Raw genomic sequence first — 6,000 nt, 5'->3', positions numbered from 1 at the left:
ATAATAAAATCGTCCTTATTTCCATAAATTTACTTTGAATAATTTTAGTTTGTTTACGAAGCAATAATAATATTATCGCAAATAAAACTCCATGGGAATTGGAGCATATTAATATAATAATATGTATACATTTTTACATATATGTTACTGTGTGACTAACTTCTGATCTGTAGTGTGCCGTCACATTGCGTTACCGTAATAGTTTCACAAAAATATAGTATTTTAAATAGGTACTGGTCCGTGCAATATAACATACGATGTATCCAACGATCTGGTTTGTGGCTAAAAGTGTACATGTCAAGAGTCAGCTACTTCTCAAACTCATAAGCCACATTCAAATTTTAGTATTAATAATTGTGTCCGGAAACGTGTACGTATGCAGTTCGCCGTATTACACTTCACCGTGAAATGTTGTATAGGAAATATATGGGCGTATATTAGAGACCGTCCAACCTATTTGGGTCGTATAGTACTGACATAAAATTCATGTCTAAATAAAGCACGGTTCTTGTCGGTTTACACTTTACAGGAACTGTAAAAAAATTGTAAGCCTAATAAATAGCCGATATACTGGATTATTTGTTAGGTTAGGTTCGCCTAGGTTAGGTTAAGTTTTCATTCTTGAATTCAAAAATTTGGCGAAAATCAGCTATGAAAATTGAATTACTGTTCATATTGAATCTAATAAAATTGGAGACCGTATAGTATACGGTCATCTCTTTCCGATAGAAAGCTCACGGCGAACTGTGCCACGGTGAAATGCTTTACCTACAATTTACTTGTAACCATTAATAATAGGGCTGAAAATGTAATGAGAATTTAATATGAATTATTATACTAATGGTTTTCTAATATTTCAATATTTTTAAATAAAGGACTTATTAAAGTTGTTTTTTTAGCCAAATTATCTTCATCCAGCCTAAAACCTAAGGCGAATGATTGAGTATAAACAGCTGATTATAAATGAACCCACAAATAAGAAAGTAAACAAAAATGCTTTATAAGACCAATCACTCTTCGAGTGGACAGGCATTGCATTGATAGCACATCCAGAAGAAAATGTGTCTGAAAATTCTTTTGATATCATTATCGTAATGTCGATGAAGTTTTGATCTGATGTTGAATTGTTCCAAATTCATTATGTGTACCAGGGAACACAGAAATAATGTGAACTGAAATACTTAACGGGTGCGGAGTAACATTCAACCGATCTGGAGTGTGGAAAAATATGGGATAAACTTAAACACGTGTCAAGAATACTTCATTCTAAACATATTCTTCATTTTGACAATTGCTCTCGGTTTATGCACTAACGCTCATTCAATATTGGTGTATTTGACTGTTGCTACACACACTATTGCAAGTCTATAATTTGTGTTTCATTTTCGTAGGACACTCATACATTCAAAATTCAAAAACCTATGTCAAAATGTAGTGGGTATCTGAATTCTCTGTGCTGTGATGTAGACGGACATGTAAGTAAAGTGTGGTGCAAATACTATGTTTAGGTATATTTTCGTTGGAAAATCAACATAGTTACCGAAGAGTTATGATAATAAAGTTTTAGATTGTAGTTTGCAATAAAAAAATATTACTAACATAACGCTTAGTAGGTGTGTGAAATATCTCAGAGTTTTTCATAATATGCAGGCGTTTAAGCGTTTATATATCCTCTCTCTCTTCTTTCTCTCTCTAAAAGAATAATATGACAAATGCGGTACTTTTTCGAATTTATCATCTCACTGTCTCGGCCAGAGATCGAATTCACTGCGAATAGGGATGGGCGATATAAAACAGTACAATATTGATTGAATATTAAATAATATAATATGCCTACTGTTAAATTAGACCACACAAAAATGTTCATTAAGGGCCCACATGCGCCACGAAGGTCAAAATGGAGATTTTATGGTATTTTCAGAGCATAAGCCTGGACATTCCTTAAACGATGTAGATAATCTATTTATATAATATTGAAGCCTTATTATCCTTTAAATTTATTTTAAACATTTGATGACTGCATAAAGTATTTTTATCACATAAAATAATATTCTTTCAAACCTCTTGATCTAATGTTTTAGAATATAGTCATATTTCAGTACATCAGTGTGCAGTGGTGTGAAGATTTTTTAGATTTATTAATATTTAAACGCATTTATAAAACCATTAGTAAAATTGTTGTTAACATTATTATAGAGAAATATTTACGATAAAATTATATTTATAATCTCTGTGATCCCAAATTTGACAATAATTAAGAATTTTAATATTCAAAAAATGTGCGCGATTAACACATTTGAAGATAATTATAAAGATACCAATTATAATCTATGTTTTTGAACCATTCAAATGTGATAAAACATTGTACGAATAATGATTATTTTATAATAATTATTGACCTAAGAATAAGGTAGTATTTTTTTGAAATACGCCATTTCTATTGGCATTTTAACGGCGTGTATTTGATTCTGTGGATTTTTACCCATACTTTGATTCATTACACGATATTTTTGGCAGTACGTTTACGTTTTTGTCGGTTGGATTATTGACATCAATAAAATTACCATTTTCAAATGAAATTACAATTACGACCAGTGAGCTCTGTAAGTCGATTATTTTGACCATAAATTTCACATAACTAATGCCCGAAATAGATTCATTATTGTTTTAATATATTTTTAAATTTTGTATACGTTGTATAATTTCAAATCAAATCAAATCAAATTTATTTATTTTACATAATAATGAACATAACAAATTATAAATTCAAAGCGTTCACGACATGACATAAAATAAGTGTTAATAATTTGAAAAAAAGACCGAGAAGTGTGAGTTAATAATACAATAGGTAATAAAATAAGAAATAAAATAAAATAACTAAAATAACAAAGTAAAAGTAGATGGAAGCACACAGAGTGAACTTTGATAGACCCTATCTTAAAAACTTATAAAACAACGTCCACCTAAATTCACTCTCACGTAAATGGAATATATCAATATCCAAAGCGATTTCATTAAACATGGTTATTGCACTCCCAATTGGCATTACTAATGGCAGGTTAGTTCTGCACCGTGGGAGAACAAACAACGGATGCCCTCGTTCCTAAAGTAATTATCAGAGACACACAAGAATGGCAGAGTTCACATTTATGCCGCGTATAAGTCTGAAAAATATGTAGTTAAATAAAGATCCCTTCTAAATTTTAAGCTACAGTATGTAAGCATCCCTAAGAGAAAATCAGTCGGATAGAGCCACGGATAATATCCATACAGCCGAAAGTAAAGGAGTCTCAAAAATTTCTTTTGGACTCTCTCCACCATAAGGCCGTACTTCAACTGATGCGGGGCCCAAACGATAGACCCACTCTCAAGTCTGCTTCTAACTAATGAGTTATAGAGAATTTATAGTACCGTAACATCCGAAAAGACCCGGGAAGTACGCAAGACAAAGCCCAACATCTTTAGCGCCTTTTTATAAATTGTATCTATATGACCACTAAACGTCAGTTTACTGTCAAACGTAATTCCAAGATCTCTTACAGATGATATTCGCGAGAGAACTCTGCCATGCATCGAATACTGGAAAAACAATTTTAGTAAGAGGCTTTAGTAAACGATAAAACATTGCATTTATCAATAATGAAGTCCAGTTTGTTACGCCTGCCCCAATCTATTTTTTTTTACATCAAGTTGGAGTTGATGACAATCGTCCAAGGTGACAACTTCCATGAAGAGTTTCAAGTCATCAGCAAACAATAAAAACATAGCATTTTCAATTACCAATGCTATGTCATTTGAGTATCTTTTCATGATGATTTGCCAAACATTTGGATCTAGGCGACTTGAAGAGGTTTTTATTAATGATTTCAGTCTCGGTGTTAACACATCCTAATATTAAAAACAATATGTGAATTATAAGCATATGACTACTCGTTCATAGTAGGTGCCTCTACACTTTTTCTTAACTGTCCTTTGCTTTTAAATCAAACTGAAAATATATTAATTCTGAATCGTACTTAAAACTTGGGCTCACAACTGCGGCGGAGTATTGATAGGGAAATCAAGGTGCCAGTCAGTCGGAACATCTCTATAGGCAGTAGGAACGCGCGGGAAAATAATGTGCCGAGAAGAGAAAAAGCACTCAAAAATATTTCTTTTGCCAAAAGTTTCGCAGCCTGATATGTATATCAGGAGGCACATTTCTGAGACAGGACGTCGATTTGTATGAGAATGTGTTATGCAAAATGCTTGAAGTATTCTTTTATTACTAACTGTCATCGCTTCCAAGCAAAAGTTTATTGCTACTGTGACTGAAGGAAATTAAGTGACGATAAAAAAAACATACACAAACAAGTCATTTGAAATTTTGTTATCCGTATTAGGATTAATGGAATACTTATGTATTTTTTGAGTGAATGTTTAAAAGTATTCAACAATGTATACCAGACGTTTTATTTATTCGGTTAAAAGTTGGAAAAATATCACGAATCTTATGTATTTAAGATACATTTAATACCCCAAGTACTAGTGTACAAACCCTTAATTTTTTTATCAACAATCTTATGTGGTTCTGTGTCACCCCACGAACAGGTTTCTTTTACAGGTTTTTGTTTTAGAGAAATATTAGGTCCATACTCTGGTCATATTCGAAACAGACATTAACAACAACATATGAATTTTCCAGATGAAAAATTTCAACAGAAAACCCACAACATTCTGTACCTGCATAAAAAAAAAACAATAATAAAAAAAACTTAAAAGGTCAGTCTGTCCCCTGGGTTTAGAGATATGTGTACTCTAAGGACCATCTACTTTGACGACGTCTTTTCAAGTTTTATCGTCACTTGACTGGTAAAACAGGTGAGTGCCGTTAAATTAAGTACCTGAAACATCGACTAAGCATATAGGTCCAAAAAGGTAATGCATATAGATTTTTATTAATGGTGAATACGTTAATCACACACTCTGCAAACAACATTATTGTTTTTGAAAAAAAAAATACTCAAAGCCCTCCAGGACAGGATGCAGGAGTTTGTAAATAAAGCCGCACAATATGTAAAAAAAATAATTTATTGAACATACATAATTTGAAATCATCTCAGATACATATTATATACTAGAAAAAATCTTTGAAAAAAATAAGACACCCAGCGAGTCTCGAACTCACATCCACTAGATTCACGCCAGTGTGCTTTAATAATTGAGCCACGTGCATCCTACAATAAAATAACTAGTAATTAATATATTATATACGGATGAAGTGCTTAAAAATTGCATTAATTTTGTCATTTGGCTTTTATGATTCAAATTCATTCATTGATAATAAATACTAATACGCAACGACACCAGGATCTCTCCAAATTTTAGTTATAACGTATTTGCACTTGCTAGTCATTAAAATAAAGATTTTTCCTTGTTGGTTTATATCTGTTAATATGTATGATGCATATTCAATAAATATTGTTCTTCTCAAATATTGTGAGTTATTGAGATTTTTTTTCCGACCATGTCCGATCCTAATAGGATGATATGGGCCTCCACAGAGTAGAGGTTTGTATTAACAGATTTTGTTTTTTACGAGAAATTGATGTAAGCCACGTGCTCAACCTAGTAGGTCCATATCCTGACTCACACACAAATTGAAAAACAATATGTGTACTTGCCAGACCCAGGATTCGAACCTGGGAACCACGGCGTTATAGTCCAACGCTTAAGCCGCGCGACCACCGTGGTGAGAATTATTAAGAATTGATTAATAAAATTTAATAAAATAATAAAAAAGATTAGTTTAATATAAATAAATTATTGACACGAAGACACAATATGCAATAAGAAATTGCTTTGCTGGTCCAAAAGCGACTTTTCTTTCTTTCACCGATTAACGGCATTAAAATCATACGGGCCACCGATTATGTCTATCTCGGTGTTTATTAACCATTACTGCCAAATGTTGGTAAGTCTTAAAATCGTGTTATGGAGTTATTGCAATTTGAAGTTTGC

This window comes from Rhyacophila brunnea, unplaced genomic scaffold (assembly GCF_057557595.1).
Source record: "Rhyacophila brunnea isolate RB1 unplaced genomic scaffold, BYU_Rbru_1.0 scaffold_20, whole genome shotgun sequence".
NCBI lineage: Eukaryota > Metazoa > Arthropoda > Insecta > Trichoptera > Rhyacophilidae > Rhyacophila > Rhyacophila brunnea.
The sequence above is the reverse complement of the archived record's forward strand: the minus strand, read 5'-3'. Positions refer to the sequence as shown.